Source organism: Hylobates moloch, unplaced genomic scaffold (genome assembly GCF_009828535.3).
Source record: "Hylobates moloch isolate HMO894 unplaced genomic scaffold, HMol_V3 SCAFFOLD_10, whole genome shotgun sequence".
Classification (NCBI taxonomy): domain Eukaryota; kingdom Metazoa; phylum Chordata; class Mammalia; order Primates; family Hylobatidae; genus Hylobates; species Hylobates moloch.
The window spans coordinates 49532093-49557650 of NW_026652285.1; the positions used below are offsets into that span (position 1 = coordinate 49532093).

General features: G+C 41.7%; 1 protein-coding gene across 5 annotated transcripts in view; it reads left to right on the forward strand.

Annotated features, from left to right (window-relative positions):
* Window positions 1-25558, forward strand: part of GCNT1 (glucosaminyl (N-acetyl) transferase 1) — a 116547-nt gene that overhangs the window by 85114 nt on the left and 5875 nt on the right. For 2 of the 5 annotated variants that reach the window (XM_058445330.1, XM_058445332.1), the window contains 2 exons: window positions 24357-24502; window positions 25150-25327. The exons of 1 other annotated variant lie outside the window; for it this stretch is intronic. The gene's annotated coding sequence lies outside the window, so the exon portion shown is untranslated. Of the gene's footprint in view, window positions 1-20217; window positions 20325-24356; window positions 24503-25149; window positions 25328-25558 lie in introns of all 5 variants that reach the window. 2 more of the 5 variants (XM_032164323.2, XM_058445331.1) reach the window with 2 other exon arrangements.

The following is a 25558-nucleotide window of genomic DNA, read 5'->3' on the forward strand; positions in this document are numbered from 1 at the left end:
TCCTTTGGGTATATACCCAGTAATGGGATGGCTGGGTCAAATGGTATTTCTAGTTCTAGATCCCAGAGGAATCGCCACACTGACTTCCACAATGGTTGAACTAGTTTACAGTCCCACCAACAGTGTAAAAGTGTTCCTATTTCTCCACATCCTCTCCAGCACCTGTTGTTTCCTGAATTTTTAATGATCGCTATTCTAACTGGTGTGAGATGGTATCTCATTGTGGTTTTGATTTGCATTTCTCTTGATGGCCAGTGATGATGAGCATTTTTTCATGTGTCTGTTGGCTGCATAAATGTCTTCTTTTGAGAAGTGTCTGTTCATATCCTTTGCCCACTTGTTGATGGGGTTGTTGTTTTTTTCTTGTAAATTTGTTTGAGTTAGATTCTGGATATTAGCCCTTTGTCAGATGAGTAGGTTGCAAAATTTTCTCCCATTCTGTAGGTTGCCTGTTCACTCTGATGGTAGTTTCTTTTGCTGTGCAGAAGCTCTTTAGTTTAATTAGATCCCATTTGTCAATTTTGGGTTTTGTTGCCATTGCTTTTGGTGTTTTAGACATGAAGTCCTTGCCCATGCCTATGTCCTGAATGATATTGCCTAGGTTTTCTTCTAGGGTTTTTATGGTTTTAGGTCTAACATTTAAGTCTTTAATCCATCTTGAATTAATTTTTGTTTAGGGTGTAAGGAAGGGATCCAGTTTCAGCTTTCTACATATGGCTAGCCAGTTTTCCCAGCACCATTTGTTAAATAGGGAATCCTTTCCCCATTTCTTGTTTTTGTCAGGTTTGTCAAAGACAAGATAGTTGTAGATGTGTAGTATTATTTCTGAGGGCTCTCTTCTGTTCCATTGGTCTATATCTCTGTTTTGGTACCAGTACCATGCTGTTTTGGTTACTGTAGCCTTGTAGTATAGTTTGAATTCACATAGCGTGATGCTTCCAGCTTTGTTCTTTTGGCTTAGGATTGACTTGGCAATGCAGGCTCTTTTTTGGTTCCATATGAACTTTAAAGTAGTCTTTTCCAATTCTGTGAAAAAAAAGTCATTGGTAGCTTGATGGGGATGGCATTGAATCTATAAATTACCTTGGGCAGTATGGCCATTTTCACGATATTGATTCTTCCTATCCATGAGCATGGAATGTTCTTCCATTTGTTTGTATCCTCTTTTATTTCATTGAGCAGTGGTTTGTAGTTCTCCTTGAAGAGGCCCTTCACATCCCTTGTAAGTTGGATTCCTAGGTATTTTATTCTCTTTGAAGCAATTGTGAATGGGCGTTCACTCATGATTTGCCTGTCTGTCTGTTATTGGTATATAGGAATGCTTATAATTTTTGCACTTGATTTTGTATCCTGAGACTTTGCTGAAGTTGCTTATCAGCTTAAGGAGATTTTGGGCTGAGACAATGGGGTTTTCTAGATATACAATCATGTCATCTGCAAACAGGGACAATTTGACTTCCTCTTTTCCTAATTGAATACCCTTTATTTCCTTCTCCTGCCTGATTGCCCTGGCCAGAACTTCCAACACCATGTTGAATAAGAGTGGTGAGAGAGGGCATCCCTGTCTTGTGCCCGTTTTCAAAGGGAATGCTTCCAGTTTTTGCCCATTCAGTATGATATTGGCTGTGGGTTTGTCATAAATAGCTCTTATTATTTTGAGATACGTCCCATTAATACCTAATTTATTGAGAGTTTTTTAGCATGAAGGGCTGTTGAATTTTGTCAAAGGCTTTTTCTGCATCTATTGAGATAATCATGTGGTTTTTGTCATTGGTTCTGTTTATATGCTGGATTACTCTAGCAATACATTTTAAATTTAAAGAGAAGTTGGAAGGATATTGATATTGAGAAAGCACTGCAACTAACAGCAGAGGTATTAGTGTGACTTTTTTGCTGTTGAAAACACAAATATTAACGTCTTGAGAGCGCATGATTGTAGAATCCTTTTTGAATCGCTACATTTTCTTGTTTTCATTCTTGCTTTGGTACTGAACTGCAGCTAGAATCTGCAAGCCCTGCTGATTTGCCATGAGCCCCGCTATGGTGGCCAAACATGATGGAGAAAAGAGATGGGCCTGGGAAGGAGGAGCCCGCAGCAGGATCATTCTTGTGTATCAGGTCTGCCCTGCTGGTGCCCTCATTTCATCCTTCCTCTTCTTTTCTTTTTTGTTTCCATTAATGTATCGTCTCCAGGTTCTTGGGAAAAGGATTAGCCCAGGCCAGTTATTGGGTGTTCTTTCGTCCTTTCAAGATATCATTTTGTGTTTATTTTTATTTTTTTGAGACAGCCTCTCGCTCTGTCACCCATCCTGGGGTGCAGTGGTGCAATCACAGCTCACTGCAGCCTCGACTTCCCAGGCTCCAGTGATCCTTCCACCTCAGACTCCCAAGTAGCTGGGACCACAGGTGTGCACCACGCCTGGCTAATTTTTGTATTTTTGGTAGAGATGGGGTTTCACCATGTTGCCTAGTCTGGTCTCAAACTCCTGAGCTGAAGTGATCTGCAGCACCTCGGCCTCCCAAAACGTTAGGATTACAAGTGTGAGCCATTTTGCCCAGCGCATTTTGTGTTTAAAGAGAGATCAGATGAGAACAGTTTTGGCCTTTAGTCTCGTGTGTGTGTGTGTGTGTATGTGTACTTACTGTTCACAAAAAAAGTTTACAGAATGTCTTGGTTCTTCCCCATTTCCTTACTTTTGGGGGACAGTTTTAGCCTTTCCACAATTACCAGGCAAACCTCATTATACACAAGAGGGATCGTCGCAGGGGAGGGTGGAGCTGGCCCTGGAGCCACTGCTGTGGCTCCTCCTTTGCAAAACTTTTCTGCAGCCTACTTCTCAGGTGGGCTCATTTCTGTGAGATCATTTAAATCATTTTGTTTGCGTGTATGACTGAAAGTGACCCTGTTTATCATTATTCTTTTCATTTCTTTACTGAAACTTGCCCTTGTTTGCACAGACGTGCTTACAAATTTAGTCATCGTGGCTCATCGTATTGAGAAACAGATTTCGTGTCATAATAGAGTGGGGAAGGATGTCCTTATGGTTTCGGAACCTAAGTGGCAAACAGCTGTTATCTCTTACTCACCTTCTTCTTGTTTTTAAAACTGCTTTTCATTGCATGTCACAATCTCCTCTTCCTCGCAGGCTTCCTTTGCTTCAGGTTTCCCCTAACTGAGCAAGCCAAAGAAGTCGGAAATGCATTTCTCTCCTATTTTCTAATATCTAAATCTTACCCATTTTCAAGATTCAGGTCAATTGTAATTGAGGAAGCCTTTTTGGATCCTTTCTTTTCCTCTTGACGAATTTACAGTTTTCCACTTTGTGGCATAGACTGAGGGTGTATTTCATCTTTCCTGCAAAGTCAATAGGCAGAAAGGGTAGGTGTCAGTTCTTCCCCCAGGCTGTCAGCTGGTGTGTCCCTGGTGTGCCTTTGGGAGAGAGAGCATGGGGAAAGAGAGGATGCTTTTTCTTCTGTTAACGTGCTAATAAATACTATTTTCATTAATGAGTGAAATGCAAGGGTTATTTAAATGACATTTTGTCTCAAAGTAGTATAATGATTACAAGAAAAGAATTCTATAGAACTTTTCATGTCATTAATTCAGGCATGGAGAACTGATACCTTTTCTTCTGTATGTAAACTACACAGATGAAACCTAATTTTATTTAATTTCATCTAACTTAAAATTAGAAAGAAGGCATCAAATTTCATTATGTATTTTAAAATTTTTATATAATTATAAAATATGTTTTAATATAGGATTACTCAGGAAAAAAAAAAAAAAAAAGGCTGGGCGTGGTGTCTCACACTTGTAATCCCAGCACTTTGGGAGGCCAAAGTGGGAGGATTGCTTGAGGCCAGGAGTTCGAAACCAGCCTGGCCAACATGGTGAAACCCCGTCTCTACTAAAAATACAAAACTTAGCCAGATTGGTGGCGTGCGCCTGTAATCCCAGCTACTCAGGAGGCTGAGGTTGCAGTAAGCCGAGATTGTGTGACTGCACTCCAGCCTGGGCGACAGAGCAAGACTCCGTCTCAAAATAAATAAATACATATATATGTATGGGATTAAATGGTGAGTGGAATTGTAAAAAGAAAATAGGAATGGAGAAAAGGAAATTCCTGTACCCATTCTGCTTAATCAAGACTTTAGGATAAGCTTGTCCAACTCACAGCCTGGGATGGCTTTGAATTCTGCCTGATATACATTTGTAAACTTTCTTAAAACATGAGATTTTTTTTTGTGATTTTTTTTTTTAAGCTAATCAGCTATTGTTAGTGTTAGTGAATTTTATGTGTGGCCAAAAACACTTCTTCTTTTTCCGGGGAATAAGGCCCAGGGAATCCAAAAGATTGGACACCCCTGCTTTAGAATATTGATTTGTATCAGTTATATATAAAAACTGATTAGCCATCTCTATAGGTCTTAATTTTATCACTACCTGTAGGGCTTTTTAAAAATGTAGTTCTTATTTTAATCAGTTATAAATGCACGTGATTTAAAAAAGAAGATATTTCCACAAGTGTGTCAAGAACTATGAAGGGTCTGAGATTTTACCCTACTTGAAAGTTAACAAGCCTGTAGCAATTTTCATGGATCCTGGCAAAAGACACAGACTCCTGGACCAGAGGTGAAGTGCCATTTATGACTTATATTAAGCAGTAGCAGAAGATCAGCATTTTTCTTATAGGTTGCTAGAGCCTTAATTCCCATAGGGCAGTATGAAGAGGGCCAAGTGATAACTACAAACAGTAGGTTGCATTATGGGAAAGAAACCCTTAGCTTAGAGAAGCCAAATCTTTTATAGTGGGCAGTAAGCATGCTGTGCTTTGCCCCAGGTAACATTGTCTTTATTATATTGTCAGTAAGAAGGTTTGCCCTTTGCTAGGGAGGGAAACACCATCTGTCTTTCTAGGCTGTTTGCTATAAAAATAGCCTTGAAAAAATTATCTGGAACAAAAAGACAGTGCCTCACTTGCAAGATGTATAGAAATGCAAGGCACCCATGGCGAATTGCCTCCCAACAAAGAGTTGTACTTACGAAAAACAGCATGCTTCTCCCAATGGCCCCCCAAATTTCCTACTCCCTAAAACTCCGTTGTCCATTAGAAATATAATGTGAGAAATAAAATTTTCTAATAGCAGCATTAAAAAAAAAGAATCAGGGCTGGGCTTGGTGGCTCATGCCTGTAATCCCAGCACTTTGGGAGGCCAAGGCGGGCGGATCATGAGGTCAGGAGATTGACACCATCTTGGCTAACACGGTGAAACCCCCTCTCTACTAAAAATACAAAAAAAAAAAAAAAAATTAGCCGGGTGTGGTGGCGGGCGCCTGTAGTCCCAGCTACTCGGGAGGCTGAGGCAGGAGAATGGCGTGAACCCGGGAGGCGGAGCTTGCAGTGAGCCGAGATTGCGCCACTGCACTCTAGCCTGGGCGACAGAGGGAGACTCCGTCTCAAAAACAAAAAAAAGTACCAGTAAAATTTTTTTTTTTTCCTTTTGAGACAGTGTCTTGCTCTCTTACCCAGGCTGGAGTGCAGTGGTGTGATCGTGGCTCCTTGCAGCCTCGATCTCCTGGGTTCAGGTGATCCTCCCACCTCAGCCTCCTGGGTAGCTGAAACTACAGGCATGCGCCACCACACCGGGCTAATTTTTTTTTTTTTTTGGTAGAGATGGGAGTCTCACTGTGTTGCCCAGGCTGGTCTCGAACTCCTGGACTCAAGTGATCCTCCTGCCTCAGCTTCCCAAGGTGCTGGGATTATAGATGTGAGCCACTGCATCCAGCCAAATTAACACTTTATTATCTTTAGTATATCAAAATTTTATAATGTTAATATGTAAACAATATAAAAAAGTTATTAGTGAAATATTGAAATGATACATGTGTCTAATGTTTGTATCACAATGTAATAATAGTATCTTACATGATGTGGTCATTAAAGTGAAATACAGTCCTACCAAAACAGTAATGTGTTTAAGGGAAAGATATTTTATACTGCTTCAAGTTTTAAAATGTAAATAATTAAAATTAAAAAATTATTTGTTGAGACTAGCCTCATTTCAAGTGCTCAGTAGTTGCATGTGACTACTGGCTAACATTCTCTACTGCATAGCCCTGAAGTTAACCATTTTCAACTTTTTACAGATTTCTTTAGGTGTATATTTTTATATCTCTAAATAATAATGCTTATATGGTTTCTAAATTATTCAGCTTTAAGTTCTTTCTACTATTAAGGAGGGGTTTTTTTTGTTTTTTTTTTTTTAAATAGAGACAGGGTCTTTCTCTGTCACCCAATCTAGAGTGCAGTGGTGCAATCATAGCTCACCGCAGCCTCGAACTCCTGGGCTCAAGTGATCCTCCCATCTCAGCCTCCTGAGTAGCTGGGTCTACAGGCATGCACCACCACACCCAGCTAATTTTTAAATTTTTCTTGTTTTTGTGGAGATGGTATCTCACCATTTTACTTAGGCTAGTCTCAAACTCTTGGGCTCAAGCCATCCTCCAACCTCGGCCTCCCAAAGTGCTAGTATAACAGGCACAAGCCACCACACCTGACCATTAAGGAGGGTTTAATTCTCTTTCAACCAAAACCCTCCACCACACTTGCACTTATTTCCTGGCTGTCTCTCATCCCCAAAGTCAACGATTCTGAAAAACTTTTTGTCATGTGTGTGTATTTTTAAATATGAGTTGGGGTCTTGCTATGTTGATTCAGGTTGTTCCGGGCTGATCTGGAACTCCTGGGCTCAAGTGTTCTTCCCGCCTCAACCTTCCGAGTAGCTGGGATCATAAGTGTGTGCTACCATGCCTGGCCTGAAAACGTTTTTATTTCAGCAGTATTTATACTCTAAAAAAATCACTGAGGATCACAAAGAGCTTTTGTTTATGTGGGTTATATCTATTGGTATATATTCTATCAGAAAGTAAAACTGAGGCTGGACATGGTGGCTCATGACTATAATCCTAGCACTTTGGGACACCAAGGCAGGAGGATTTCTTGAGGCCAGGAATTTAAGACCAAGTTTGAGTCCAGCTTGGGCATCACAGTGTGACCCTATCTCTACAAAAAAAAAACAGCTGGGTGCACCTGTGGTTGCAGCTACTTGAGAGGCTAAGGTGGAAGGATCACCTGAACCCAGGAGTTTGAGGCTGCAGTGAGCCAAGATCATGACATTGTACTACAAACTGGGTGACGGAGTGAGACCCTGTCTTAAAAAAAAAAAAAAAAAAAGAGCAAAAAACTTCAGTATTATTTCTGTGAAAATAACAATGATAAGCCCTTTATTTTAACATAAGTAATTTCTTGTGAAAATCTTTTCAGAAAAATTAGAAGAATAACAGTGTTTTTCTATTTCTGCAAATCTCTTTTACTGTTTGACTTAATAGAAAATACCTGAATTCTGATACTTCTGCACTTATTCTGTTGAAAACAAACACATCATGTAGACCCTGGAAAACTGCACTGTATATAACACAGAGGGAATGAAAAGGGTGCAGAATGGCCTAGTATTATTATGAAAATAGTTTTGAGACCCTCTGTATATTGTCATGCTTTTTGTTTGACCACAACTCAATGTTTATATTGCTATAACTATGTATAAACTGAGCATAGCATACCATGATTGCTTTTTTTTTTTTTTTTTGTGAGATGGAGTCTCACTCTGTTACCCAGGCTGGAGTGCAGTGGCACCATTTTGGCTCACTGCAACCTCCGCCTCCCAGATTTAAGTGATTCTCCTGCCTCAGCCTCCTGAGTAGCTGGGACTACAGGCGCGTGCCACCACACCTGGCTAATTTTTGTATTTTTGGTAAAGACGGGGTTTCACCATGTTGGCCAGGCTGGTCTCAAACTCCTGACCTCATGATCCGCCCACCTTGGCCTCCCAAAGTGCTGGGATTACTGGCGTGAGCCACCGCGCCCAACCATGATTTCTTTTATTGTACGTACTTGTTGGCATATTTTACTCACTTGTACTCACTTAATGGCATTTTTTCATATTGTTTGTTTATTATATGTACTTTTATGTTTTTTGGAGATGGAGTACTCACTCCATCACCCAGGCTGGAGTGCAGTGGTACTATCTCGGCTCACTGCAACCTCCACCTCCCAGGTTCAAGTGATTATCCTGCCTTAGCCTCCCAAGCACCTGGGATTATAGGCACGTGCCACCACACCCGGCTAATTTTTTGTGTTTTTAGTAGAGACAGAGTTTTGCCGTGTTGGCCAGCCTGGTCTTGAACTCCTGACCTCAAGTGATCAGCTTGCCTCGGCCTCCCTAAGTGCTGGGATTACAGGTGTGAGCTACTGCACCTGGCCTGCATTTTACTTATTTAATTCTGAACTCTACCTTAGTTATCAAAATCTCTTCTAAATCCATTAATTTACAGCAGGCGTTCTCTGTTTCATCTCAAGTATTTTCTGGAGCTATTTACTTGCTTTAATTAAGGACTGGTTTCTTCCTAGTACTCCCATACAATCATCATCTTGGGATCTCTCTTTGTAATCCTAGGATTTCTGTTGCCTCTCATTTATATTGGGTCCCTTGATTACTGGATCCTGTCTCTTCCTTTTTTTTTTTGAGACAAAGTCTCACTCTGCTGTCACCCAGGCTGAAGTGCAGTGGCTCAATCTCACTCACTGCAACCTCTGCCTCCCAGGTTCAAGTGATTCTCCTGCCTCAGCCTCCCAAGTAGCTGGGATTACAGGTGCGCGCCACCACATCCGGTTAATTTTTGTATTTTCAGTAGAGATGAGGTTTCTCCATGTTGGCCAGGCTGGCCTGAACTCCAGACTTCAAGTGATCTGCCTGCCTCGGCCTCCCAAAGTGCTGGGATTATAGGCGTGAGCCACTGTGCCTGGTCAGATCTTGTCTTTTTCTTAATGGGTAGTAGAGCACAAACTTGGGGGCCAGATTATGTGGGTTTGAAGCCTAGCTCTTCTGCTTACTAGCCATGTGACGTTGGAAGAGCTATTTAACCTCTTTATGCCTCAGTTTCCTCATCTGGAAAATAATACTTTCTATGTAGCATTCTCCTGAAGATTCTGTGTTAATATGGGTAAGCCATTTAGAAGAGTTCCAGAGCATATTAAGCACTCCAGGTTAGTGATGTTGTTAATGCTCTTACAGTTGCTGGTGAATTTCATCTTTTAGTGGCATACTTCTCATAGTAACCTGCTGAGAAAGGTGCGTGTGACTTTGCTGGTATAAAAATGCCTTTCTGTTACATCACATTTGACCAATAGATTGGCTGGTTATTTAGAATTCCAAGTTGAAAATAGTTTTCCTGCAGAATTTGGAAAGCATTGCTCTATTTTAGTCTACCTTTCAGCAGAAGGTGGACTGTAAATTGCACGGTCTCAGCTTTCCCCATAGCCTGCTTTAGGATTCAGCTTTCTGAGATCTCCAAGTCAGTTATCAATCACTACCTCTAACTTTCAAATTTTTGATGCTGCTACTTCAGTTATATTCTTTGTGTTTGAGGGACTTGGCGTTTTTTGAAAAATTGCTTATTATCATTTTGTCTTAAACAGAGTATGCTTTTAGATATCTTCAGTCCCTGCAAGTGTGGGGAACTAGAAACAGAACTCTTCTCTGGCAGTCAAAAGAGAAGAAAGAATAGGGCTGGGTGCAGTGGCTCATGCCTACAATCCTAGCACTTTGGGAGGCAGAGGTGGGTGGATCACTTGAGGTCAGGAGTTCGAGACCAGCCTGGCCACAGTAGTGAGACCCTCATCTCTACTAAAAATAAAAATAAAATTTTAAAAAAACTAGATCTAAATTTTTAGCAGAAGAACTTGGCTGGTTCCTTATGGCCAGCCACAGTTAGGGTCTCAGCAGTTTGTTCAGTGTGAGACCACAGAGGAGCTAAGCAGCTCACTGCAGGCAGTCACAGACAGGTATCAGAGACTACCCTCCAAGCAGGGCAAGGTTGTGGTGGAGACAGAGACCAAATACTCTGAGATGAGATGAGGCTATGAAAGTACAACTGGCCAGAAAGAACTCCACCCTGAATGGCAAGGTCTTTGCCTTGTGATCTTACCTGTTTCTTGCTCCTTCCCTTGACCTACCTTGGGTGGCGTTTGGGCTCCCTCACTTGGGTCACAGTCCTCCAAGATACTGGCATGGCTTTGACATCAAACACAGTAGTTGGTATTTTGCTCCAGTTACAGCAGCCTCTGGGACACAGAACAGTAGTCCTTGGAGAGTCAGTGAAATTGATAAGTATTCACTGGGACTAGAAGCCAACTGAACTTAGACGATGCTTCCTGCTGCCGAAGGGCCATAGGTTGGAGACCCAGGTTTATCCATCAGCGGTTTGTTTATGCATAGATGTGTGCCTATGCTTACATGCATATGTAGGCATGAGCCACCATGCCCAGCCAGTTTTGTCTTCTTGAAGATGTCTCTCCCAGGGCCTTCTGACCGGTTTCAGTCTGCTGTGGTTGTCTGTTGGCTTGTTATATGGCCTAGATGCTTTTAGATATCTTCCCTTTTCTTTCTTCTTCGGTTGGATCTCCTTTCTGATTCTTATGTCCTCCCCTTTCTTCGTTAATAATGCATACATATATTTGAGACAGGGTCTCACTCTTGTTGCCTATGCTGGAGTGCAGTGGTGCGATCATGGCTTACTGCAGCCTTGACCTCCTGGGCTCAGGTGATTCTCCCACCTCAGCCCCCTGAGTAGCTGGGACTACAGGTGCACACCACCACACGCAGATAATTTCATATTTTTTGTAGAGACAGGGTCTCTCCATGTTGCCTAGGCTGGTCTTGAATTCCTGGGCTCAGGCGATCCACCTGCCTCCACCTCCCAAAGTGCTAGGATCAGAGGCATGAGCCATGGCACCTGGCTAATAATTATTGAATATAACTCATTCTCCAGTAGCTTTCTAAGGAAAGGTACATAAAAGTTAATATTTTGATACCTTGCCTGTCTTAATATGTGTTTATTTACCCTTACTTTTTTTTTTTTTTTTGAGATGGAGTCTCGCTGTGTCCCTTAGGCTGGAGTGCAGTGGCACAATCTTGGCTCATTGCAACCTCTGCCTCCCAGGTTCAAGTGATTCTCCTGCCTCAGCTTCCCAAGTACTGGGATTACAGGTGTGTGCCATCATGCCCGGCTAATTCTTCTTGTATTTTTAGTAGAAATGGGGTTTCACCATCTTGGCCAGGCTAGTCTTGAACTCCTGACCTCAAGTAATCCACCCGCCTCGGCCTCCCAAAATGCTGGGATTTACAGGCATTAGCCACCGCACCCAGCCTTACCCTTGCTTTGATTAGTTCATCTGATTATAAGAACTCTCAGCTGGGATTGTTTTCTTTAGCACTTTTAAGGCATTGCTCCATTGTCTCCTGGTTTCTGTGGGTGATTTTTGTGAAGGGTGAAGATACTTTGCTTCTGAATCCATTTTATGTGGCTTAGTTTCCCCACTCCCCTGAAAGTATATGCAGTATTCTTCCTCCCATTGTTCTGACATTGCATGATTAATGAATACATCTTGGTGTGGGTCTATTGTCATCCACTGTGCTGATACCCTAGGAGATTTTGCAATCTAGAAACCATTCTTTCATTTTGGGAAATACTCTTGAATTATTTAGTTGACGACTTCCTTCCTCTTTTCTTTCTCTGGAGCTCTTGTTATTCATATGGTAGGTCTCCTGATCTAGTTCTCTAAATTACTGTATGTTTTGTCTTATTTTCTCATCCCTCAGTTTGTCTATTTGCTTAACTCCCTGAGAGTGTTTCTCAGTTTATCTTCCAACCCTTCTATTGAGTTTCTCTATTTTTTGAGCTGGAGTCTTGTTCTGTTGCTCAGGGTGGAGTGCAATGGCACAATCTCAGCTCACTACAACCTCCTCCTCCTGGGTTCAAGCGATTGTCCTGTCTCAGCCTCCCAGGTAGCTAGGATTACAGGTACACACCACCATACCCAGCTAATTTTTGTACTTTTAGTAGAAACAGGATTTCATCATGTTGGCCATGCTGGTCCCAAACTCCTGCCTTAGGTGATCTGTCCGCCTCGTCCTCCCAGAGTTCTGGGATTACAGGCTTGAGCCACTGTGCCCAGCTTGAGCCGCCACACCTGGCCGAGTTTTCATTTTTGCTATCATGTTAATAATTTTCAAGGGCTCTTTTTATTTGCTAGTTGTTCTATTTATGTGGTTTCCTGTTTGTTCTAGTCATTTATTGCCATGAGGCAAACCACTTCAAATGTAGTAGGATACAACAATATCATTGTATTTTTTTGCTCACACATTCTGTTGGTCAAGAATTCAGTGAAGACTGGAGTGACTAGGGGCTGTAGTCATCTGATGGCTTCTTCACTCACATGTCTTACATCTGGGCTGGGATGACTTGAAAACAGGGCTCAGCTGGAACAGTTGACTAGGGTACCTATATCTGGTCTCTCCATGTGGCTTCTTACAACATGGAAGCTGGTTCTAAAAGGGAGCTTCTCTCTAGAGAGCACATTTTTCAAGACAACTGGGTGGAAGCTGCATGGTTTTACATGACCTTGCCTTGATGGTGACATAGTATTTCTTCTGCTAAACTCTATTGGTCAAACCATAATCATAATGTGTCTGAAGTTGGTTCCTTCTGGAGGGTTCTTGGTCTCGCTGACTTCAAGAATGAAGCTGCAGACCTTTGCAGTGAATGTTAACAGCTCTTAAAGGTGGTGCGGACCCAAAGAGTGAGCAGCAGCAAGATTTATTGTGAAGAGCAAAAGAACAAAGTTTCCACAGCGTGGAAGGAGACCCCAGTGGGTTGCCCCTGGTGGCTCAGGTGTCCAGCTTTTATTCCTTTATTTGGACCCACCCATGTCCTGCTGATTGGTCCATTTTACAGAATGCTGATTGGTCCATTTTACACAGTGCTGATTGGTCCATTTTTACAGAATGCTGATTGGTGCATTTACAATACTCTAGCTAGACAGAGCACTGATTGGTGTTTTTACAATCCTCTAGCTAGACAGAAAAGTTCTCCAAGTCCCCACTTGACCCAGGAAGTCCAGCTGGCTTCACCTCTCAATCTCCCCTCTAAACAGGACACCCCAACTGCTATTGGGAATTGGGCGATGACCACTCTAGCTAATTCCTGCCAGATAGGAGTGAAGAAGGGGCCCTGCAGTTGTAGTGTCCTCCAGAGGGGAACTCTTTAGGCCAGTCAAAGGGCCAGTGGGTCAGTCCAGGGGTCCTCAGTAGAAGTTGTTAGTTGAGCTTATTTGGGGTTCCATTTGTAAGACCATCTGTAGCTTGATGGCCTCAATCCTAGAGGAAACAAATTTGACAAGGTTAAAAATACAAGGCCCGAAGGTGAGTAATAGCAAGATGGCTGTCATGGGACCTAGAAAGAGGAGAAGTCACGTTCCCCAACTCCAGAGGTTGGTATAAGAGTTTGAAAGGCATTGTCTGATTTCAAAAGCCTTTTCCTGTAAATGCCGGGGAGCATCTCATACTATCCCTGACTGGTTAGTGTAAAAGCAACATTCTTTCCCTAAGAAAGTGCAAAGTCCTCCTTTCTCAGCAGTGAGGAGGTCTAGGCCTCAGCGGTTTTGGAGAGTCACTGCTGCCAAAGAGTCTATTTGGAATTGTAGTTACTGTCCTTACTGGATAGATTTTTTATTTCTTGCAAACTATCTGAAAAATTCTTTGAGAGTGTGTAGTAGTAATGAAGTAGATAAACCTGATATTGTGGTTCCTGTAGCAGTGACCATCTCTAACCCTGTAAGTAGGGGTATTGTATGGCCCTGTGCTGACAGACTTGAGCTTTGAGGGGTACTGACAAGGTCTGATTTCCATAAGATTAGAAGTTAGGATAATACATGTTACACTGTTAACGTTTAGCAAACTTTACTTTTGTTGAAAATCTTGTAAGTTTGGGATCTTAATTTTTCTTCGCTATTAATAAAACCTTGTTCAGTCCATATTAACTTAGAATTGGTATAGATGGCTCCTTTCTGATTCTGTCAGTACTTTAAGGTTTGGCTGAGTGAAAAGAACTCACTCATTTGAGCAGACCAATTATTAGGCAATTTTCCTAACTCTGCTTCTGCAAGAGTTTCCTTATCACTTACTGAATACTCATTGTGTCTTTTTTCCTTAATCACCTGGGAGGAACAATCTATCCTCCTGTCCTGAAGGGAGTTCCTCCTAGGTCTGGTCAGACCTTTGTATGATAATTAGTTAAGATTTAGATCCCCTGTAAGGAAACCTGCTGGGTTAAGGATTTTTGACTGGAAGGCTGTGAGTTGTCAGTGTCCTCAGTGCTTTTGGGCTACACCCTTGTTTATACTGACAACAAGGTGGTATTGGAGTGTTATAGGGTTACAGAGAAGATCTTCAATTATCAATTATAGGTTTTTAATTTACCCTAGCTTTTAAAGGAATAGATTACACTGTTTTTTCTTTACTATTTCCATCTCTCTTTCTTTCTCTTTGACTTCTTTTTGTCTCTTTCTCTCTTTCCGACTCCCTCTTTGTCTGTCTCTTCCTCTCTCTTTGACTTTCTGTCTCTCTCTTTCTCTCTCTGACTCCCTCTTTGTCTCTGTTTCTTCCCGTCTCTCTCTCTTTCTCTTTGTCTCTTTCCTTACTGCTGGTCTTTCCCTGCCTCTGCCAGCTGCTTATGCTGCTGTTCTCCTCTCCTTCCCCTTTTTGATGGCTTCGGCAGTGTAAGACTGCCACCTCTTTGGGTTTTTGCACTGCGTGCAATAACTCCATGATTTCCTTGTGGTATTTAATGGGTGTTCCCCCAGAGGTTAGCAACTCCCTTTCTTTCCATATTGCAGCATGGGCATGTAGGATTAGATAAGCATACTTGCTATCTGTATACACATTTGTTGCTTTTCCCTTTCCCAGTTCTAAGGCTCGGGTAAGTGCCACTGGTTCTGCTAACTGGGTGCTGGTCCCTGGGGGAAGAGGCTTACTTTCAAGTACTGTTACATCACTAACTGTGGCATAACCTGCCCTTCATATCCCTTTCTCCACAAATGAACATCCATCGATATATAGGTTAAGGTCAGGATTAGCTAAGGGGACTTCTAAGAGATCATCTCAGGCAGCGTAATTCTGGGCTGTAATTTGTTGGCAGTCATGCTCGACTGGTTCCCCATCCTCTGGGAGAAAAGTGGCAGGGTTGAGGGCTGCACACGTGCGTATTTGAAGCACCGGTCCCTCAAGGAGTAGTGCCTGGTATCTAAGCAGGCAGTTGTCTGACAGCCATAAACTTCCTTTGGCACCTAGTATGCCATTTATATCATGAGTAGTCCAGACAGTGAGATCCTTTCCTTGTATTATTTTGATAGCCTCTGACACTAAGACGGCTGCTGCCGCAACTATCCATAAACAGTGAGGCCAGCCTTTTGCTACTATATCAATTTCCTTACCTAGGTATGCCACTGGTTGTGGGGTTGTCCCATGAGTCTGAGTAAGGACCCCAAGAGCTATTCCTGCTCTCTCTGTGATGTATAAAAAGAAATTTTGTCCTGTGGGAAGGCTTAAGGCTGGAGCTTGAGCTTGTTCCTTCCAATACCCAGACTTCAGGGTTGATTCCCTCCTCAAGCAGGGGACAACAAATGGGTAACTTGTTCCCCATATTCATGTAGATAATAGCTCCAGCTATGGATAATATGTCCCTCCCTAATAAAGGTATGGGACTTTCAGGCATAACAAGAAAGGCATGTGGAAAGAGCAAAGTCTCCCAATTACAACTGAGGAGGTGGGAGAAATACCTGGTTACAGGCTGTCCCAGGATTCCTCAGATGGTAATGGACCTTGAGGACAGCTGTCCGGGACAGGAGATTAACACTGAGAAAGCCACACCAGTGTCCAGGAGGAAGTCAATTTCCTGGCCCTCAGTGGTTAAATGTACTCGGGGCTCAGTGAGGGTGATGACATGAGCTGATGCTTGCCCCAGGCACCCTCAGTCGTTTTGTTGGGTTATCTGGTTGGGGTCTTCTGGCCCAGAGAAGCTTTGCACCTTCCAGTGATTTCCTCGGCATAGTGGACATGGGCCAGGGGGCAGCTTGTTTCTCATTGGACAATCTTTTTTAAAGTATCCTTGCAAACCACACTCATAACAAGCCCTACCGGGTGACTGGCCTGTTCCATTTTCTGTCCTCTCTGAACCACCAAGGTTTGTTTGTCTGAAGGGCCATGACTAAGGCTGCAGCCTTTCTCGGATCTCACTTTTCCTTTTGGGTCTGTTCCTCTTGGTCCCTATTATAGAACACTGAGGTTGCCAGGTTTAATAATGCCTCAGGTTTTGTTCAGGGCCCACTACTCGCTTTTGGAGCTTTCTCCTGATGTCTGCAGCTGATTGGGTAATAAACTTAGCTTTTAGGATCAATTGATCCTCGAGGGAGTTGGGTGACAGGGAAGTATATTTTCTTAAGGCCTCCCGTAGCTGCTTGAGGAAGGCAGAAGGATTTTCTTCCTTTCCCTGAGTTGTGATGGACATCATTGAATAATTCCTGGGCTTTTTCCTAATTCTCCTTAATCCATCTAGAACACAGGTCAGCAGATGTTTACAACTCCAGTCCCCATGATCTGAGTTGAGGTCCCAGTGGGGATCCATATTGGGGACATCTTGCTGACCGGTAGGGAATTTGTCCCTTTCTTCATCTGTCATTCTATCATTTACTTGACTAAGATACCAGGTATCTCCAAACTCTCAGGCTGCAGCTAAAGCTGCATTCTTTTCATTAGTGGCCAGGGTTTGATCTAACAATAGCATGACATCTCTCCAAGTGAGATCAAAGGTTTGCCCTGGACCCTGTAGGACATCTATATACCTGTCAGGATCATCTGAAAACTTCCCCAGGTCTGCCTGCCTCGATCTGGTTTAAATCAGAGAGGGAGAAGGGGACATGTACCCGAGTTGGGCCAAATTCCCCTCCCTCTACAGCTTGAAGGGGGCATAACCGATAGCCCGGGGGTTTTTGTGGTCCTTTGGAGATTTCTTTGCTTGTTTCCTTCTGGGCAGGGGAGATTAGAGGAGGCTCATCATTAATAGGAAGGGAGGCTATAGGGAGGCTAGGATATGGAGATAAGCTGAGAGGTCATCCTGTGGGATGTAAATTGCAAGCTTTGCATAGTTGTGGATTCTCCTTCAATGAAAAGAAAGCTTGGACATAAGGTATTTCACTCCATTTGCCTTCCCTCTTACAGAAAAGGTCAAGCTGCAGGATAGTATTGTAATTTATACTTCCCTCAGGTGGCCATTTTTCCCCATCAGAGAGAGAATATTGGGGCCAGGCCATGGTGCAGAAAAAAATAAGCCACTTCTTTTTCATGGTTTGTAGGTCAGATTGTCCCAGTGGCTTAGGATGCATTTCAAGGGTGAGCCTGTTGATGCCTGAGTGTTTCCCATCTGAAAGAAAAAAACACCTGTGGTTTTGGTTTGTTCCCCGCCCCCTGCCAAGAACCCACAACAGTCCCTGGACCCTGCTGAACGGAATAGTTGCGCTCACTGACGCAGCAGCAGAAACACTAGTTTTCCTGCTAGACTGCAAGGAGGACCGAGGAAGGTCGGATTTAGTGGCCCTTACCAACACATTCTCGAAAACCTGCACCCTTGCCTGTTCTCCTAGACCACAAAGAGGACCGAGAAAAATCGGATTTAGTGACCCTTACCAACACATTCTTGGAAACCTGTTAGAGTCCTAAGCATTCTCCTGTTAGTATTGGGACCTTACCCCTGTCCCATAAAGATGTTATGCCCCCAAAATGAAGTGGAGGGCCGTACCCTGAGGGAGGGAAGGGATCTCCAGGGTTGGAAGAGTGACACCTTTTGTTCTCACTTCTCATCATATGAATAGGAAGGATATAATTTCTGAGGCTCCCCATATCCTAGCTTCAGGGTAGCTTTTGTTAGGCCTGCTAGTCTGAGGAGGGATCCTAAAATTCCAGATAGTCTCCCCTCCCCACCCCCCACATGGGGCTTTTGGCAAAAATTATTTCTTTCTGATTGGTGAGCCTGGGTGCCTAAAGAAGGGAACAGAGTCCTGAAGTTTATACTAGAAATCATTCTTATAGGAGAAACTAGAAAAGCACCAGAGACAGGGAGTGGTTTTTATAAGAAGGACTAGCCTCGGAAAAGAGAGGCGAGAAGAAGTTTGTCTGACAGGCGTTAGGACCCAGGAGGCAAGGGTCAGGATAGATGGGCGAGTCTCACTTGGGTGATGTGACTTGGAGAGTTCCGCTCATGGCTACAGGGTCAACCAACTTTCTGTCGGGACCCCGGAGCTGAATGGCTTCCCTCTCTGTTGACCCTGGGCTCAGCCTGGAAGTACAGGAAAAGGAGAAGCTGTTTCCAGGCAAACCAACGCTCCCAACTCTGAAGAGTCAGGAGTTGTTAGGTAGCCCTTTCCCAGAAAACTTGACACCCGTATGTTTAGTCCGGCAACCGCACTAGTCGCTTTTAACTGGCCGACAGGTGCCTGGTATTTAGCCCCCGAATTCTAAGGAAAAATAGGACAGAATAGCAAGCAAAAGGGGTCTGATGGTACTCACTGCTTGGTGATGGTCCCTTCAGGGTCAGCAAGATGTGTCCAGTGTTGGTTCCTTCTGGTGGGTTCTTGGTCTCGCTGACCAAGAATAAAGCCACAGACCTTCGCAGTGAGTGTTACAGCTCTTAAAGATGGTGTGTCCAGAGTTTGTTCCTTCAGCTGTGTCTGGAGTTTCTTCTTTCCAGTGAGTTTGTGGTCTCACTGACTTCATGAATGAAGCCACGGACCTTCGTGGTGAGTGTTACAGCTCTTAAAGGTGGTGCGGACCCAAAGAGTGAGCAACAGCAAGATTTATTATGAAGAGCAAAAGAACAAAGCTTCCACAGCGTGGAAGGGGACCAGAGCAGGTTGCCACTGCTAGCTTGGGTGGCCAGCTTTTGTTCCCTTATTTGGCCCTGCCTATGTCCTGCTAATCGGTCCATTTTACAGAATGCTGATTGGTCCATTTTACACAGTGCTGATTGTTCCATTTTTACAGAATGCTGATTGGTGCATTTACAATCCTCTAGCTTGACACGGAGCACTGATTGGTGCATTTATGATCCTCGACCCAGGAAGTCCTGCTGGCTTCACCTCTCAATAAGGCCACTCAAATTCAAGAGGGAGGGAATTTGACTATTTCTTGGTTGGGGAGTGGCAAGGTCATATAGCAGAAGAAAATGTTGGGTGAAAATGTTGGCCTGGCTGTCTTCAGAAAATATATTGTGCCTCATTAATATTTTTTTAACATATTTTTAACTTTATATCCTGAGGATGTTAGTGGTAGTTTTCTATATCCTGAGAATGTTAGTAGTAGTTTTCCTCTCCCTGTACAGTCTTTCATTTGACTGTTTGGGAAACTCCCAGTTTAAGCAAGATATTTAAGCCTTATTTCTCTTGGCATGGTTGGATACCCCAGTAAAAAAACTCCTGCCGTGGGCTGCCAGTCAAAGTTCTGGGAACTAATAGGGATAAGCAAGCTGGAAATGGAGAAGGCTATTCACTGTGCCTAGGTCCCACTGTTTTCTGGATGGGAACTGCTTTCCATTAGGCCTGGTGTGCCCTGGAAGGGAGAGCCTCTGCAGAGACTACATCTTGGGTGAGTCTTTGCCAAGTTTGAGGTAGAAACCCAGCTGCTTTGTAAACAGCTACTAGTGGATACTTTAAACAAAACAAAAAACAAAGCAACACCACTCCTCCATCATTCTCTGCAGCCCCCCTTCAGAGGGATCTGTGCAACCAGCACCAGTTCCTGCACCCTTTGAAGATCCTGCAGTGTAAATAGAGCTGGTCTTTCCTGCCTGTCAGTCTGGGATTTGTGTGTCTGCTTTTTCAGTTTCCTCTTGTCCATCTGCTTTTCCAGTTTGATTGCTGCCTCCTGTCTCCCTTTCCCTGAGGTCATTTTGTCCGTCTTCCCACTCCATTAAGCACTCAGCGGCACCCTCTCTATCTGGCGGTGCTGACTCTCTTTATGTTGGAACACTTCTAGTGACCATATCGTCACCTTAGGGGCACCCGATACCTATCTTCTTGTTCCCTTCCTTGACTAGCTTTCCTTCTTACTGACTGTATAAAAGATAAGTATTTATTTTCAGTATTCTTAGAATTTAGTGTTCTTGTATTTCTTGGTCTTAAAAGTCACGTACCAAGAACCATTGCTTTCACGTACTGGCTTTCCTCTGTTCCAACTCAGGGTGGAATTATTTCATTTCTCGTTTCTTCTTAGGTTATGTGTTCTACTTAAAATTATATAGAGTGGTGTCCACAAGGAAGTCTTCTCTTCCAGGAAAGGACCAGTGTCCAGTGAGGGACCTTCTTCAGGACATGCCCCAGGTCAGTTGTTGGATTATGTAGGCCTTGGGCGAGTGAGGCTTAGTGTGGTTTGGGACTTGCATTTTTCTTGCTTTCTCAGAATTCATGAGCTTTTGTCATTTAGAATGTTTCTTACTCTTCTGTAGTTGTCCTCACTGGCAAATCCCACAGATATTCTTCAGTGAGTATACTTCCTGAGTGAAATACAAAGGTGAAGGAACATTGGGCTGAGCAGTATTAACTACCCATGGCCACATTTTTGTTATTTAATTATTTTGTTATTTATTCCTTGTGTGGGTGTGCTTAAACTAAGTAATTTTTGGTAAAGTTGCATTAAAATAGTATAGCATGTGCACATTTTTACTTCCCTTTACACTTCTCTTCTTCTTGGAAATCTCTTTGGCTATGAAATCTCATTTTCCTTTCACCCTTCTGATTCTTAGCCAAGTTTTACTTAAGAAAACGTTCTATGTTTTGAAATTAGGTTGGTTAATTACAATTCCTTCTAATGATTTGACTTCTGATTCACCCTGATGATAAATAGACAAAATCAAAAGCATTATTGACAAAATAATGCTTTCTCACATATTTACCTCCTTTATAGACACTTACTGTTTTCTCACATATTTACCTCCTTTATAGACACTTACCCATCTTGTTAAAACCCAAAACTAGTGATTTTACGTTGTAGAACGCATTTTTCAAAGCATGTTGGCCATTTAGGATGTAGATGACAGTGGTAAAGACCTATGCCTTTTTTGAGGTGAGATCCAAGTGTTTGGTTTTGAACTTTGTATTTTCTATTTGGATTTTGAGGTGACCCTTTCATGTACCCACATTCCGTAAAATCCTGTTTAAGATAATTCTACTTCTCCTGTTTAAAACAAACAAACAAAAAAACCTGAGACTCAGTGGTGTCACAATTTGTAACTTAAAATCTGTTTACTTTGGTGAACTTTATTGTTATTATTCTAATAATAGCTTTATTGAATATTCACATACCATAATGTTTACCCTTTTAAAGTAAACAATATGTTCACAAAGTTCCACATCAATCGCCACTATCTACTTAGAGAACTTTCAAAGGAAACCTTTGTACCTACCAGCAGTCATTGCCATTCCCCCATGTCCCCAGTCCCTGGCAGACACTCATCTACTTTTTGTCTATATGGATTTGCTTTTTCTGGACATTTAATATAAACAGAATTATATAATAAATGACTGTTAGACTAATGTTTTCTAGGTTCTTTATCTACATTGTATGGAACTTGTGTGAGACCTTCATATCTTATTATACCCATATAATATCCCATTTTATGGATATACCACATTTTGTTTATCCATTCTTCAGTTCACGGTCATTTGGCTTGCTGCCACTATTTTAGCTATTAATAATGCCATTATGAACATTTGTGTACAAGTTTTTGCATGAATATGTGTTTTCATTTCTCTTGGGTATATACCTAATAGTGGAACAGGTGGGTCATATGGTAACTCTAGTTTTAATTTTCTGTGGACCTACCAAACATTCTAAAGCAGCTTCACCAAGCATTTACATTTCTACCAGCAATTTATGATGGTTCCAATTTATCCATTCAATGAGATAAAAAATACATTAGGGCCAGGCACAGTGGCTCACCCCTGTAATCCCAGCACTTTAGGAGGCCAAGGCAGGCAGATCACCTGAGGTCAGGAGTTCCAGACCGGCCTGGCCGGCATCATGAAACCCCGTCTCTACTAAAAATACAGAAATTAGCCAGGTGTGGTGGCGGGTGCCTGTAATCCCAGCTACTCGGGAGGCTGAAGCAGGAGAATTGCTTGAACCTGGGAGCCAGAGGTTGCAGTGAGCCAAGATCGCACCACTGCACTCCAGCGTGGGCAATAAGAGCAAAATTTCATCTCAAAAAAAAAAAAAAAAGAAAAAGAAAAAAAAGTATATCTATATATATATATACACACACACACGTTATCAGCCTGTCGACACAGTTTTATCATCATAAATTAATGTAGCTGTCTTTTAAATTAGATGGGAAGAGAGTTACAAAGAAAATTACATTCATACTATAAATTTGTGTATATATATATATACCTTTACTGCTGCTTTCTATTTTTTCATGTGGATTTGAGTTGCTGTCCAGAATCTTTTCATTTCTGCCTGAATATCTTCATTTAGTATTTCTTGTAGGGTAAGGCTGCTAGTGATAATTTTTTTTTTTTTTCATTTATCTGGGAGTATCCTAGTTTCTCATTGTTTTTGAATGATTTTGCTTATTATAGAATTTTCGGTTGACAATCCTTTTTTTTTGAGACAGAGTCTTGCTCTATTGCCCAGGCTGAAGTGCAGTGGCGTGATCCTGGCTCACTGCAATTTCCACCACCCAAGTTCAAGCGATTCTCCTGCCTCTGCCTCTCGAGTAGCTGGGATTACAGGCACGCACCACTACGCCCGGCTAAATTTTGTATTTTTAGTAGAGACGGGGTTTCACAATGTTGGCCAGGCTGATCTCAAACTCCTGACCTCAAGTGATCCACCCGCCTCAGCTTCCCAAAGTGCTGGGATTACAGGCATGAGCCACCACACCTAGCCAACAATCTTTCTTTCTGCACATTGAACATGTCACTCACTGCCTTCTGGTCTCCATTGTTGTTTATTTGAAGTTGTTAATCATTTTCAGGATTTGTTGTATAATCACTTTTCTTTACCATTTTCAAAATCCTTTGTCCTTGTCTTTCAATAGTTTGATTATGAAATGTCTAGGTAAGGATATCTGAGTTTATCCTCTTTGGAGCTCATTGAACTTCTTGGATGTGCAGATTAATTTTTGTTTCATTATTAATAGACTATTTTTAGAGCAGTTTTATGTTTACAGAAAAATTACACAGAAAGTACAGAGAGTTTCCATTTACTCCCTCACTGTTTCTGCTGTTATTAATATCTTACATTAGTGTGGTACATTTTTTACAATTAAGCCAGTATTTATACATTATTATTAATTATCGATACTTTTTTCTTCAACTAATTTTCTACCTCCCCAAACTTGTTATATACATTATTATTAAGGGTTCACTCTTTGTGTTGTACATTCTATTTCTTTATTGAAATTTTCTCAATTTGGTTAGATACCATTCTCATGCTTTCTTTCGGTTATTTAGTTCTTTGAACATATTTATAAGAGCTGATTTCAAGTATTTATTAAATCCAATGCCTGGGCTTCCTTGGGGACATTTTTATTGACTGCTTTTTTTGTTCCACCCCCTGTATGTGGACCAGACTTTTGTGTTTCTTTGCATGCCTTGTAATTTTTTTGTTGTTGTTGAAACTGGATAGTTTATAATGTGTCAACCATGGAAATCAGACCTCTACCCCCACCCTGACCAGGGTTTGTTGTTTTTGTTATTTGTTTAGTGGCTTTCCTGGACCAGTTGTCTAAAGTTTATATTCTTTGTTATTTGAGACCCACTCAAGTCTCTCTCAGTTAGTTAGTGGTCTGCTAATGATTCCATAGAGATTTCCTTATGTGCCTTGAACCAGTAAGGGGCAGGAATTACTTAAAGGCATATTTTTTGTAGTGTTTTGATATTTTAGTGGTTGAAATTTTTATGTTTTGTTACAGAAGCTCCCCGTGGTCACTTTCTAATAGAGGTGTGGAGTGGGGTGGTGATCAAGATTGTTAGAAGAAAATGAGATAAGCAACAAATTCAGCTTTAGGATTGTCATTAATTTGCCAGTGAGCATTGGGAATCTTCACAGTGGGGGAAAGGATATGTTGGATTTTCTAATCATACTGGACCGTTAAACTGTTCCTTGGTATACATTAAGGGAAATGCTGCTGAGTTTTCCTTCAAAGAACTTAACCTAAATTTCAGGATGTTTTCAAATTTTTAGCAATCCACAAACATAGAATTAGAAAAATAAGTAGACTAGAGAGAAGGAAATTTTAAAAGAGAAAAGTTAACCACCCATATGTAGGATTAGTTCACCAACATATTTTCTGAGTGTGTGAATACTGTGTGTCCGTATATCCCTTCTCACATTGTTTTTTAATTTCAAAGATTTCCTTAAAGCCTCATGCAACACATCATTATCACTGGATGCCCAGACATTTAATACACCTGACAGCATGTGAAGTGCTCAGAATGGGGCAGGATGTCACCTGGAATCAGCGCTAAGTGATTCAGACTTTCCTTACTCTTAAATGGTAAAAAGTCTAAATACTTTTCTTAATATTATTTTATATTAATGATGGTCAGTTATTCATTTTTATTTGTATTATTACTATTCACAACTCATTTCCTAGTAGTTAAGTTTCTGGCATTAAAAACTAGTGTCAAATCTCTAGAAATCTTGTTATGAACAGATTTATAACAGTCAAATTGATAGTATTTGACTTTCTTTTTTTAGAACAGCAGTGCTTATCAGCTGTAGAACCAATTGCCAAGTTATAAAATTGATTTTTGAAAACAAAGCTATTTAATGTTTGTAAGCATTTTATATAGTAAAAGTGGGTTGTGTTCCTGGAATTTGAATATAGATGAAGGTCTGTCATAAATTACAATTTGTATACACTATTGTTTTCTGCAAGACTTAGTTATTACTGTCTGTTATAACTAATACAGAAAATGCAAGCTGTATCTCTCTTTTGGATTATGAATATTTTGTTTTCTTGTAGTGTCTGGCATGGAACTAAACTCATTGTGGGACCAACCCAACACAGTCCCAAACTGGGCTTGGTTTCATCTGAGGCTTTTCAATCCAATTTGAAGTCACAACCATTTCCAAACTTCTCCCTAAGAATGCCCCAAATCCTAAATCAGCAAAAAGCAGAATGGGTCTGATCTCTTTTAGGGCTGCTGACACCAGCTAATGGACATTAAAAGATGTCAGGAGGAACTTAAATTACTAACGATTTCAAGACAAGGGGTGCTAATTCTGGCACAGTATCAGAAACTCATCAACTATAGACTGTTCAATCATTATTGCCTAGGCCTCCAACTATGGTTTTGCACCTCAACATACCAAAGAGGTAAAATGCTTGTTGTTAGATATTCTAGTGCATCCATGTACTGGGATTTGGGGTTTGTTTTTTCTTTTGTTTTCTTTTTCAATCTGTGGTGTAAATACTAGAGACTGTGGGCTTCCTGTACTACTATCCTCTGATTCAGTCACTTTGTTTTTTGTTTTAAACCTAACCTCATAGCAAAGAGGACAGTTTTGAGCCTGAGAAGATTTATTGTGAAAGACTATCTCTCTCTCT